A 13,884-nucleotide genomic window follows, 5' to 3' on the forward strand; every position below is an offset into this window, starting at 1 on the left:
CAACAGGAAATGGCAAAGAGTCCCAGCAAAGCTGGTCACATGATCCCTCCTAGGCTCCGCCCACCCCAGCCATTCTCTTTGCCGTTGCACAGGCAACATCTCCACGGAGATGGTTAAGAGTTTTTTTGGTGTTTAAATGTAGTTTTTATTCTTCTATCAAGTGTTTGTTATTTTAAAATAGTGCTGGTATGTACTATTTACTCTGAAACAGAAAAGGATGAAGATTTCTGTTTGTAAGAGGAAGATGATTTTAGCAGACAGTAACTAAAATCGGTTGCTGTTTCCACACAGGACTGTTGAGATGAAGTAACTTCAGTTGGGGGAAACAGTTAGCAGACCTTTCTGCTTAAGGTATGACTAGCCATATTTCTAACAAGACCATGTAATGCTGGAAGGCTGTCATTTCCCCTCATGGGGACCGGTAAGCCATTTTCTTAGTCAAATATAAAAGAATAAAGGGCTTAAAAAAAGGGCTTAAAAACTGGTAGACATTTTTATGGGCTAAAACGATTGCTTTATTGGGGTATATTATGCAGATTGTAGCTTATAATTGGCATTATAATCTTGGGGAACGTTTAAAAAACGGCAGGCACTGTGTTGGACACCTTTTTTAGTCTGGGGGCCTTTCTAGTTATAGACTCAGCCTCATTTTCGCGCCATTACTGCGCAGTTGTTTTTGGAGAGAAAGGCATGCAGATGCATGTGTGAGGATCTAAGAATCACTAAAAAAGCTTCTAGAAGGCGTCATTTGGTATCGTATCCCCTCTGGGCTTGGTTGGGTCTCAGCAAAGCATATAGCTGGGACTGTATAGGGGTTAAATTTGAAAACGGTTCCGGTTCCGTTAATTTAAGGGTTAAAGCTCTGAAATTTGGTGTGCAATACTTTTAATGCTTTAAGACACTGTGGTGAAATTTTGGTGAATTTTGAACAATTCCTTCATACTTTTTCACATATTCAGTAATAAAGTGTTTTCAGTTTGAAATTTAAAGTGACAGTAACGGTTTTATTTTAAAACGTTTTTTGTGCTTTGTTGACAAGTTTAAGCCTGTTTAACATGTCTGTACCATCAGATAAGCTATGTTCTATATGTATGAAAGCCAATGTGTCTCCCCATTTAAATTTATGTGATAATTGTGCCATAGTGTCCAAACAAAGTAAGGACAGTAATGCCACTGATAATGATATTGCCCAAGATGATTCCTCAAATGAGGGGAGTAAACATGATACTACATCATCCCCTACTGTGTCTACACCAGTTATGCCCACACAGGAGGCCCCTAGTACATCTAGTGCGCCAATACTTATTACCATGCAACAATTAACGGCTGTAATGGATAACTCCATAGCAAATCTTTTCTCCAAACTGCCTACTTATCAGAGAAAGCGCGATTGCTCTGTTTTAAACACTGAAGAGCAAGAGGACGCTGATGATAACTGTTCTGACATACCCTCACACCAATCTCAAGGGGCCATGAGGGAGGTTTTGTCTGATGGAGAAATCTCAGATTCAGGAAAAATTTCTCATCAAGCTGAACCTGATGTTGTGACATTTAAATTTAAATTGGAACATCTCCGCGCACTGCTTAAGGAGGTGTTATCTACTCTGGATGATTGTGACAATTTGGTCATTCCAGAGAAATTATGTAAGATGGACAAGTTCCTAGAGGTTCCGGTGCCCCCCGACGCTTTTCCTATACCCAAGCGGGTGGCGGACATAGTAAATAAAGAGTGGGAAAGGCCCGGCATACCTTTTGTTCCCCCCCCTATATTTAAGAAATTATTTCCTATAGTCGACCCCAGAAAGGACTTATGGCAGACAGTCCCCAAGGTCGAGGGGGCGGTTTCTACTCTAAACAAACGCACTACTATTCCTATCGAAGATAGTTGTGCTTTCAAAGATCCTATGGATAAGAAATTAGAGGGTTTGCTTAAAAAGATTTTTGTACAGCAAGGTTACCTTCTACAACCAATTTCATGCATTGTTCCTGTCACTACGGCAGCGTGTTTCTGGTTCGAGGAACTAGAAAAGTCGCTCAATAAAGAATCTTCGTATGAGGAGGTTATGGACAGAGTTCAAGCACTTAAATTGGCTAACTCTTTTGTTTTAGATGCCGCTTTGCAATTAGCTAGATTAGCGGCGAAAAATTCAGGGTTTGCTATCGTGGCGCGCAGAGCGCTTTGGCTAACGTCTTGGTCAGCGGATGTGTCTTCCAAGACAAAATTGCTTAACATTCCTTTCAAAGGTAAAACATTATTTGGACCTGATTTGAAAGAGATTATTTCAGACATCACTGGGGGAAAGGGCCACGCCCTCCCACAGGATAGGTCTTTTAAGGCTAAAAATAAGCCTAATTTTCGTCCCTTTCGCAGAAACGGACCAGCCTCTAATTCTGTATCCTCTAAGCAAGAGGGTAATACTTCACAACCCAAACCAGCCTGGAAACCAATGCAAGGCTGGAACAAGGGTAAGCAGGCCAAGAAGCCTACCACTGCTACCAAAACAGCATGAAGGGATAGCCCCCGATCCGGGACCGGATCTAGTGGGGGGCAGACTTTCTCTCTTTGCTCAGGCTTGGGCAAGAGATGTTCAGGATCCTTGGGCGCTAGAAATAGTTTCTCAAGGTTATCTCCTGGAATTCAAGGAACTACCCCCAAGGGGAAGGTTCCACAGGTCTCAATTATCTTCAAACCAAATAAAGAGACAGGCATTCTTACATTGTGTATGTACAGCGCCAATAAAGGCTAAGGGATAAATATAAACACTAAAAACGAAATATACCTGCTAAGGCTGAACAAGAATTTATTATAATTCAACAGTATTGGTACCAATAGATAAAATGAGTAAAAAACAGTAATTAAAACAGTTCTTAAAAGCAATGGTAAGGTGGAGTGTTGTGCTGATACACTCACAAAGTGCAAATAGCAATAGAATCCAAGGGGTGAAGAACTAAGATGGTGGAATCCACATTTGCTTGTGGATACACGAATGAACAAAATGTGTAAGCAGCATAAAAATGTATGCGACTTAAATGTGCAACATGATAGTGCAAATGTTGTGCAACATAAGTGAGAGTAATTGTGATCACTAAGTGTATAAAAGATAAGGAAAAAACAATTCACATCAAAAATACAAAAAATCACAATAAAATATAATATATTAATATATTAAAATATTAAAAAGTCCCGATGACACTGCAGTGCAAAAAATAATAAATCACAGGTGAATAACTGCCATTGAGTGGCAAATGTGGAAAAAGGGTGGTATACCCACGGCAAAAAAGAAGAAATCCAGTGAAAAAACAAAAATGAAAATAAAAATCAAAAAACAAATACAAAAATGATGTTCAACAAAAGGTTAAAAAAGAACAAAAAAGAACAAAAAGAGTATTGTAATCCAAAAAACAGTAAATTAAAAGTCAATCACATGAAGGAACCTTGAATCCTGAGGGGAAGAGTTCCCAGGCGAATCCTTACAACGGTCAGCTCTTTGTCCAAAGTCCTAGAGATGTCCCTGTAAAAAAAGGAGTACCATAGCGTAACAAGTCCTCAAAGTGGTTAAAATAATTGGAATAATGCTTACCAACAGGTCTACGCGTTTCGGCCCCAAAAATAAGGCCTTTATCAAGACTGCTGAAGTGGTAAGCTGAGTGCCTTTAAATAACAGTGTCACTTAAGTGACCGGATATGGCTCTGGAATTCACTTCCGGTTTCGCCATAAGTAAAAAAGAGTTTAAACAGGGTATTTACCATGTTTAACATGTATAAACTGTCATATGGAGATAGAGTGATCTTGTATTTTATGTTTATATATGTGTCTTTGATATTTAGTATCATTTAGTTCACTATACCTTAAGCCCCTCATGATCATGATGTCACTTCCGGTTTACCGGAATAAACATTTTTTGCTGAATCTACGTTTTTGGTGGCCTCTGGTTATGAATACTAGTTAGAAGATATACTTCAAAGATGTGCTTTAGTATATTTACAGCTTAATCACCTATATTTTTGTGGTGACGATTTTGTCGTGATTTGATTGGTCGTGACATCATGATCCAATTCCTATGGTTCTATTGGTTTAGGGAAGAGGTGTGTGGGAAATAGTCCTTCTGATTGGGTGTTAAGATGTCAAAAAGTGTTTAAAGACAACAAGGGGACAGATTGTTTCGATAATAAAGGGGATATAAATCCAAATGCCCATTTTTATAATAAAGAAGCCCATTAGCTTATAAAAGAGCCGTTTTAAATGATTAGCCATTTCAAAATAGGGAACGGCTCTAGAGTGATTGGAGATAATATGTATGTCTTCTTCACTGTTAGTGCATAAATCATTATCTTGTCCCATACTATGTACTTTCTCCAATATATATAATGATAGACGATATGCTTTATATTGGATTATATGAGGTTTATTTTGCTCAGTAAACCAGTGCTGCTTAAGGTATTAATAAATGTTTTTAAGATACAGCAGCATAATAAGGGATATAATCCAATAGTAGCATAGTGGTAGAACAGTAGAACAGAGGAATCACTAATCCTATACATCCAATCACATAAATTTAATCAGGTTTAGGAGAAGAATACTTTAGCAGTGCGTCAGATTTATCTTACACTGTCTGGAAAAGGGGCTGTGGTTATTACTAGGAAAAGAAAAAGTGAAAAAAATAATAAGTGTGAGAGAGACTTAATGGGGGTATATCTATATGTCTTGAGTTATAGTTTTATACATACTTATCACTGAGTTCAGTGGCCTCAGTGAATTCCATAGAGGAGGATGTGTTAATACCTCCTATCTATATCAACATAATAAAGTCATACATAAGAGACCTCTCAAATACTAAGGTCATTAGACGAGCAGTGATTGAGTGGGTCTGTACACTACCCAATAATTAGGAAGCTTGGTAGTGGCTACCAATAGATATTTGAGATATAAGAGAAACTCCTGTGGATCTCTAATGAGCAGAAAATGATGAACCTCTGAGGTGGATATAACTTATAAGACCAGATACCTGGACTATATATATTATAGCCCTAGAAATGTAGGGAGGATCTGACAGGGATAATATTGGATTCAGATTGAGGGGATAGTCTGATGCAAATTCTATAGTAAAAACTTCATTTGCCTTTAGGTCAGGGGTTAAGTGGTAATGGAAGCGGAGACTATTTTGGAGGGAAATGCTTAGTCAATCTACGTCTGAAGTATGTATTTCTCGTCAAAGCTTGGGAGTTTTAGATAGATACATTTAATAAGGATTCTGGAGAGCATCAAATCCAATGGTGTCATCGTACTGTTAGATATAGTCATAGACTAGAATAGATGGTTAAGATCCTCTCTATTGTTTAGACCTTTTGGATGTAGACTGTCCAACAGGAAGATCCATTTGGATTCAGCTTTGAGAAGACTTTTTTCAAAGTCGCCACCTCTCCAATTTTTTATAACCTTCTGTATGCCAGTATATTTCATATCTTTTATATTGCCGTTATGTTTAGTTGTAAAATGATTATAGAGAATTGTATCTTTATTCTGTTTCTCAATCAGCAATATATGTTCTCTTAGCCTATCTCTGAGGCTCCTTGATGTCTGGCCAATGTACTGGAGGCCACATGAACATTCAATTAGATATATAATCCCTTTGTCCTGGCATCTTATTAGATCTTTAATGTTAAATTCTTCTCCCGTCTGGTTTGATTTGAATTTTTTGGTCTTAGTTCCTCTTTTACATGCCTTGCATGTAGGGCACGGGTAAAAGCCTTTAATTGGTTTCCCCTGTATATCATATGTTCTTAGGTTGTTCTTCCGTTGTAGACTTGGCGCTAATTTGTTTTTTAAATTTCCTGTTTTTTTATAGATGAATTTTGGTTGATTTGGGAGTTTGTCTCCAATGACATCATCATTCTTCAACAGGTGCCAATGTTTTTTGAAGATCTTTTCGATGATGTACCGGTTACTGCTATATTCCGTGATCATAGATACATTTAGCAGTTCTTCTGTTTCCAATATTTTACGGTCTTTATACTTGGTTAACTCATTTCTCTCCATTTGTCGTGCTTCCTCTATTTTAAGATCCAGATGTTCCTCCTTATAGCCCCTTTCCATAAATTTTTGTTTTAATCTCTTCACTTGTTTTTCCCATGTGGTGATGTTAGAACAATTTTTTCGGACCCTTAAAAATTGGCTCTTTGGGATATTATTTTTCCATTTTTCATGGTGACAGCTCTCGTAATGTATATAGCTATTGCTGTCAACTGATTTAAAGTGTGTAGATGTTTCCCATTTGCCTTTTTTAACTTCTATTTTTAGGTCCAGAAAAACAATTTCTTTTGGACTCCATGTATAAGTGAACTTTAGATTTAGAAGGTTCTGGTTCATGATCTCTATTGTATACATAAGGTCCTGTATCGAACCTCTCCAGATGATCAGAATATCATCAATATATCTGCGGTACAAGACCAGGTCCGCGCCAGCTGGGCATGAGTCCCAGAAGATGCTCTCCCATTTTCCCATGTATAAGTTGGCATAGCTGGGCGCGAACCTGGTCCCCATGGCTGTACCGCAGATTTGTTGGTAGTAAATCCCCTCATTACAAAAGTAATTGTGTGTCAATATGTATTGGATACTATCCAATATGAACTCAGCCTGATCTTCTGGCATTAATGGATCTTTGTCCAAAAACCATTTTATTGCTTCACGACCCTCCTTGTGTGGTATACTTGTATACAAGGCCGCTACATCACAGGTCGCCATGATGTAACCTTCCTCCCATGGGATGTTCTCAAGGATGTTCAGAACTTGCGTGGAATCTCTTAAATACGATGGTAGAGATTTTACGTACTTCTGTAGATGTTGATCAACGTATTCTGACAAGTTACTTGTAAGAGATCCAATCCCAGAGATTATAGGGCGGCCAGGAGGGTCTATTAGGGTTTTATGTATCTTTGGCAGATGATACAAGATTGGTGTTATAGGGTGATTAATATCCAGGTATCTGTATTCTTTGTCATCCAATATCCCTGATGTCTTGGCTCGTTCTAGTAGTATTCTTAATTCTTTTTGGAAGTTGTCCACAGGATTCTGTCTGAGCCTCAGGTATGTTGTATGGTCACTTAGTAGGCGTTGGTTTTCTGCATTATATTTGTCCCTATCAAGGATGACAATCCCCCCGCCTTTATCAGCTGATTTAATGGTCAGTTGATTATTTGATTCGAGTTTTCTGATGGTCTCTTTATGTTGTTTGGATAAGTTTTCTTTTATCCTTTTGAGTCTCTTCTGTTTGATGTCTTTAATTTCCTTGGTAACCACAGTCTCAAAAGCCTCAATGGCATTTCCTTTGGCATAGGTCGGATAGAAGCTGGACTTTGGTTTGAGACCCGTATGTATATATGGGTCTTGAACGTCTGCTGTAGTGTAGCTCTTAGGGACCGTTGTTTCCAAAGGGGATCTCAAAAAATATCTCTTTAAAGTCAATTTTCTTATGAAGTCTTTAGTGTTAGTGAACGTTTGAAATTTGTCCAGACTTCTTGCTGGAGCAAAGGAGAGACCATATTTCAAGACTTCCCTCTCTTCTTTTTTAATGTCATAAGAACTGAGATTAAAAATGCCATCCCTGGTGATCCTATCAGCAGAATCGTTCGTTTTATTCTCCATGTTGGATGATGTAGGTGTCTCGATCACATCCTTATCATCAGCCTCTATATCTGTTTGTATACTTGTATTTATTACTCTAGTCTTTTTCTTTAGTTTAGTGCCACCACGTTTGCCTCTAGTTTTCCTTCTTTGTATTGTTCTTCCTCCTATTTCATCCGTTATTGTGATGTTTTGTCCTTCACTGTTGGTGGATTCATCTTTAAAAAATGTGACGATGAGGCAATTTGATTCAGAGAAGTGCCCAAATTGATGTCCACATCTGATTTCTCTCTGTTGGATTGTTCTCCATGTCTGACATTTGTATCAGGCTTGTTAGATCTTACTTTATCATGTGGTTCATATGGTCTTCTTCCTTGATCTCCATATGTTGTATCCCTCCTTTGTGTCCCGAAGTTGTCCTGATTTATGTGTCTTTGTCTTGGAGTGTGATAGTAATTGTTCTGTTCTTCTCTATAATTTTGAGAGTAATTTCCATTGTCTTCTCTATAGTGATGTCTCTGGGCCCCTCTTCTGTGATTCCATCGTGGATAGTTTTCATTACCATAGTTCTCATTGTTTCTATAATTGTTCCTATAGGACCTCTTTTGGGGAGCCGGTTCCCATGATTTTAGGGGACTGCCATATTGTCTATGGTAGGGTTCTGGTCTATAGTGTCGTGACTCCCCATAGTGTCTATCATCCCTTCTATAGTTATGTGGAACTTGATAGTTATCATAATAACCATCGGCATCGTTCCATTCGCGTCTAGCAGGGCTGTAATCTCTATGTAACCTGTCCCTTTGGTGTCTGTTCATGTAGGGTCTTGGATATTGATTTTTAGGTCTGTTGTATGCGGTTTGTTGTGTTTTCTGATATGCCCCTTGTGATTGGTCTCCAGACGCTCTACCCATATTTATATGCTGTGGTATGTCACCCCCTGTCTTGTTCTCAGTGGATTCAGAATTGGTTATCTCAGTTGTTTCATTATCGTGATTCTCACTTGCTCTTTTATCAAGTTCTCTCTTTAGCTTTTTAGTTTTCTTTGTAATTACATCTTCTCTGATCTTGGTGACTTTTCTAACTAAATTTGATTTCCTATCAGATATATCAATACCTGAACTCTCTAGGTTCATCAGTATCTGCTCATCTTCTTTTATCTCGCCATCAGTCTCCTGCATCAATTCTTCCCTATAATCTATAATGATGTTCATTAGAGAAATTGAAGCAGTGGCTAGAGCCTCAACCCATCTTGTGGAATATTTAGGTTTGCATATAGGAAAAGTACAATCTTTGGTGACTAGTAAACCCTTAGGAATGATATCGAGTTCAATACATTTTCTAAGGAATGATATGTCAGCCTTGTACTTGACTTCAGAAACCAATAATTTCTCCAAATTTTTGAAAATGGTCTGAACATCCAAACAATCATCTCCTCCTTTGTTATCCAGATATAGACTATCAAATTCTATCTCCTGTCGGAGTACACTAAAAGAGTCCATGATATGACTCGTGTTTATATTCAAAGCTGCTTGGATACAGGTTAGAAAAACAAATATATGAAAAGTAAGGAGTGGTAGCCAAGCGCTAAGATAATCCCTTGTGCTGAGTACAAATAAAGGGTCTAACCAACCCCCAAAGGAAAGAACAGGTTTGATAGAATATGTACAGCGCCAATAAAGGCTAAGGGATAAATATAAACACTAAAAACGAAATATACCTGCTAAGGCTGAACAAGAATTTATTATAATTCAACAGTATTGGTACCAATAGATAAAATGAGTAAAAAACAGTAATTAAAACAGTTCTTAAAAGCAATGGTAAGGTGGAGTGTTGTGCTGATACACTCACAAAGTGCAAATAGCAATAGAATCCAAGGGGTGAAGAACTAAGATGGTGGAATCCACATTTGCTTGTGGATACACGAATGAACAAAATGTGTAAGCAGCATAAAAATGTATGCGACTTAAATGTGCAACATGATAGTGCAAATGTTGTGCAACATAAGTGAGAGTAATTGTGATCACTAAGTGTATAAAAGATAAGGAAAAAACAATTCACATCAAAAATACAAAAAATCACAATAAAATATAATATATTAATATATTAAAATATTAAAAAGTCCCGATGACACTGCAGTGCAAAAAATAATAAATCACAGGTGAATAACTGCCATTGAGTGGCAAATGTGGAAAAAGGGTGGTATACCCACGGCAAAAAAGAAGAAATCCAGTGAAAAAACAAAAATGAAAATAAAAATCAAAAAACAAATACAAAAATGATGTTCAACAAAAGGTTAAAAAAGAACAAAAAAGAACAAAAAGAGTATTGTAATCCAAAAAACAGTAAATTAAAAGTCAATCACATGAAGGAACCTTGAATCCTGAGGGGAAGAGTTCCCAGGCGAATCCTTACAACGGTCAGCTCTTTGTCCAAAGTCCTAGAGATGTCCCTGTAAAAAAAGGAGTACCATAGCGTAACAAGTCCTCAAAGTGGTTAAAATAATTGGAATAATGCTTACCAACAGGTCTACGCGTTTCGGCCCCAAAAATAAGGCCTTTATCAAGACTGCTGAAGTGGTAAGCTGAGTGCCTTTAAATAACAGTGTCACTTAAGTGACCGGATATGGCTCTGGAATTCACTTCCGGTTTCGCCATAAGTAAAAAAGAGTTTAAACAGGGTATTTACCATGTTTAACATGTATAAACTGTCATATGGAGATAGAGTGATCTTGTATTTTATGTTTATATATGTGTCTTTGATATTTAGTATCATTTAGTTCACTATACCTTAAGCCCCTCATGATCATGATGTCACTTCCGGTTTACCGGAATAAACATTTTTTGCTGAATCTACGTTTTTGGTGGCCTCTGGTTATGAATACTAGTTAGAAGATATACTTCAAAGATGTGCTTTAGTATATTTACAGCTTAATCACCTATATTTTTGTGGTGACGATTTTGTCGTGATTTGATTGGTCGTGACATCATGATCCAATTCCTATGGTTCTATTGGTTTAGGGAAGAGGTGTGTGGGAAATAGTCCTTCTGATTGGGTGTTAAGATGTCAAAAAGTGTTTAAAGACAACAAGGGGACAGATTGTTTCGATAATAAAGGGGATATAAATCCAAATGCCCATTTTTATAATAAAGAAGCCCATTAGCTTATAAAAGAGCCGTTTTAAATGATTAGCCATTTCAAAATAGGGAACGGCTCTAGAGTGATTGGAGATAATATGTATGTCTTCTTCACTGTTAGTGCATAAATCATTATCTTGTCCCATACTATGTACTTTCTCCAATATATATAATGATAGACGATATGCTTTATATTGGATTATATGAGGTTTATTTTGCTCAGTAAACCAGTGCTGCTTAAGGTATTAATAAATGTTTTTAAGATACAGCAGCATAATAAGGGATATAATCCAATAGTAGCATAGTGGTAGAACAGTAGAACAGAGGAATCACTAATCCTATACATCCAATCACATAAATTTAATCAGGTTTAGGAGAAGAATACTTTAGCAGTGCGTCAGATTTATCTTACACTGTCTGGAAAAGGGGCTGTGGTTATTACTAGGAAAAGAAAAAGTGAAAAAAATAATAAGTGTGAGAGAGACTTAATGGGGGTATATCTATATGTCTTGAGTTATAGTTTTATACATACTTATCACTGAGTTCAGTGGCCTCAGTGAATTCCATAGAGGAGGATGTGTTAATACCTCCTATCTATATCAACATAATAAAGTCATACATAAGAGACCTCTCAAATACTAAGGTCATTAGACGAGCAGTGATTGAGTGGGTCTGTACACTACCCAATAATTGAGTGGGTCTGTACACTACCCAATAATTAGGAAGCTTGGTAGTGGCTACCAATAGATATTTGAGATATAAGAGAAACTCCTGTGGATTCACCTGTGATTTATTATTTTTTGCACTGCAGTGTCATCGGGACTTTTTAATATTTTAATATATTAATATATTATATTTTATTGTGATTTTTTGTATTTTTGATGTGAATTGTTTTTTCCTTATCTTTTATACACTTAGTGATCACAATTACTCTCACTTATGTTGCACAACATTTGCACTATCATGTTGCACATTTAAGTCGCATACATTTTTATGCTGCTTACACATTTTGTTCATTCGTGTATCCACAAGCAAATGTGGATTCCACCATCTTAGTTCTTCACCCCTTGGATTCTATTGCTATTTGCACTTTGTGAGTGTATCAGCACAACACTCCACCTTACCATTGCTTTTAAGAACTGTTTTAATTACTGTTTTTTACTCATTTTATCTATTGGTACCAATACTGTTGAATTATAATAAATTCTTGTTCAGCCTTAGCAGGTATATTTCGTTTTTAGTGTTTATATTTATCCCTTAGCCTTTATTGGCGCTGTACATATTCTATCAAACCTGTTCTTTCCTTTGGGGGTTGGTTAGACCCTTTATTTGTACTCAGCACAAGGGATTATCTTAGCGCTTGGCTACCACTCCTTACTTTTCATATATTTGTTTTTCTAACCTGTATCCAAGCAGCTTTGAATATAAACACGAGTCATATCATGGACTCTTTTAGTGTACTCCGACAGGAGATAGAATTTGATAGTCTATATCTGGATAACAAAGGAGGAGATGATTGTTTGGATGTTCAGACCATTTTCAAAAATTTGGAGAAATTATTGGTTTCTGAAGTCAAGTACAAGGCTGACATATCATTCCTTAGAAAATGTATTGAACTCGATATCATTCCTAAGGGTTTACTAGTCACCAAAGATTGTACTTTTCCTATATGCAAACCTAAATATTCCACAAGATGGGTTGAGGCTCTAGCCACTGCTTCAATTTCTCTAATGAACATCATTATAGATTATAGGGAAGAATTGATGCAGGAGACTGATGGCGAGATAAAAGAAGATGAGCAGATACTGATGAACCTAGAGAGTTCAGGTATTGATATATCTGATAGGAAATCAAATTTAGTTAGAAAAGTCACCAAGATCAGAGAAGATGTAATTACAAAGAAAACTAAAAAGCTAAAGAGAGAACTTGATAAAAGAGCAAGTGAGAATCACGATAATGAAACAACTGAGATAACCAATTCTGAATCCACTGAGAACAAGACAGGGGGTGACATACCACAGCATATAAATATGGGTAGAGCGTCTGGAGACCAATCACAAGGGGCATATCAGAAAACACAACAAACCGCATACAACAGACCTAAAAATCAATATCCAAGACCCTACATGAACAGACACCAAAGGGACAGGTTACATAGAGATTACAGCCCTGCTAGACGCGAATGGAACGATGCCGATGGTTATTATGATAACTATCAAGTTCCACATAACTATAGAAGGGATGATAGACACTATGGGGAGTCACGACACTATAGACCAGAACCCTACCATAGACAATATGGCAGTCCCCTAAAATCATGGGAACCGGCTCCCCAAAAGAGGTCCTATAGGAACAATTATAGAAACAATGAGAACTATGGTAATGAAAACTATCCACGATGGAATCACAGAAGAGGGGCCCAGAGACATCACTATAGAGAAGACAATGGAAATTACTCTCAAAATTATAGAGAAGAACAGAACAATTACTATCACACTCCAAGACAAAGACACATAAATCAGGACAACTTCGGGACACAAAGGAGGGATACAACATATGGAGATCAAGGAAGAAGACCATATGAACCACATGATAAAGTAAGATCTAACAAGCCTGATACAAATGTCAGACATGGAGAACAATCCAACAGAGAGAAATCAGATGTGGACATCAATTTGGGCACTTCTCTGAATCAAATTGCCTCATCGTCACATTTTTTAAAGATGAATCCACCAACAGTGAAGGACAAAACATCACAATAACGGATGAAATAGGAGGAAGAACAATACAAAGAAGGAAAACTAGAGGCAAACGTGGTGGCACTAAACTAAAGAAAAAGACTAGAGTAATAAATACAAGTATACAAACAGATATAGAGGCTGATGATAAGGATGTGATCGAGACACCTACATCATCCAACATGGAGAATAAAACGAACGATTCTGCTGATAGGATCACCAGGGATGGCATTTTTAATCTCAGTTCTTATGACATTAAAAAAGAAGAGAGGGAAGTCTTGAAATATGGTCTCTCCTTTGCTCCAGCAAGAAGTCTGGACAAATTTCAAACGTTCACTAACACTAAAGACTTCATAAGAAAATTGACTTTAAAGAGATATTTTTTGAGAT

Source organism: Bombina bombina, chromosome 2 (assembly GCF_027579735.1).
Source record: "Bombina bombina isolate aBomBom1 chromosome 2, aBomBom1.pri, whole genome shotgun sequence".
In the NCBI taxonomy this organism is placed as follows: domain Eukaryota; kingdom Metazoa; phylum Chordata; class Amphibia; order Anura; family Bombinatoridae; genus Bombina; species Bombina bombina.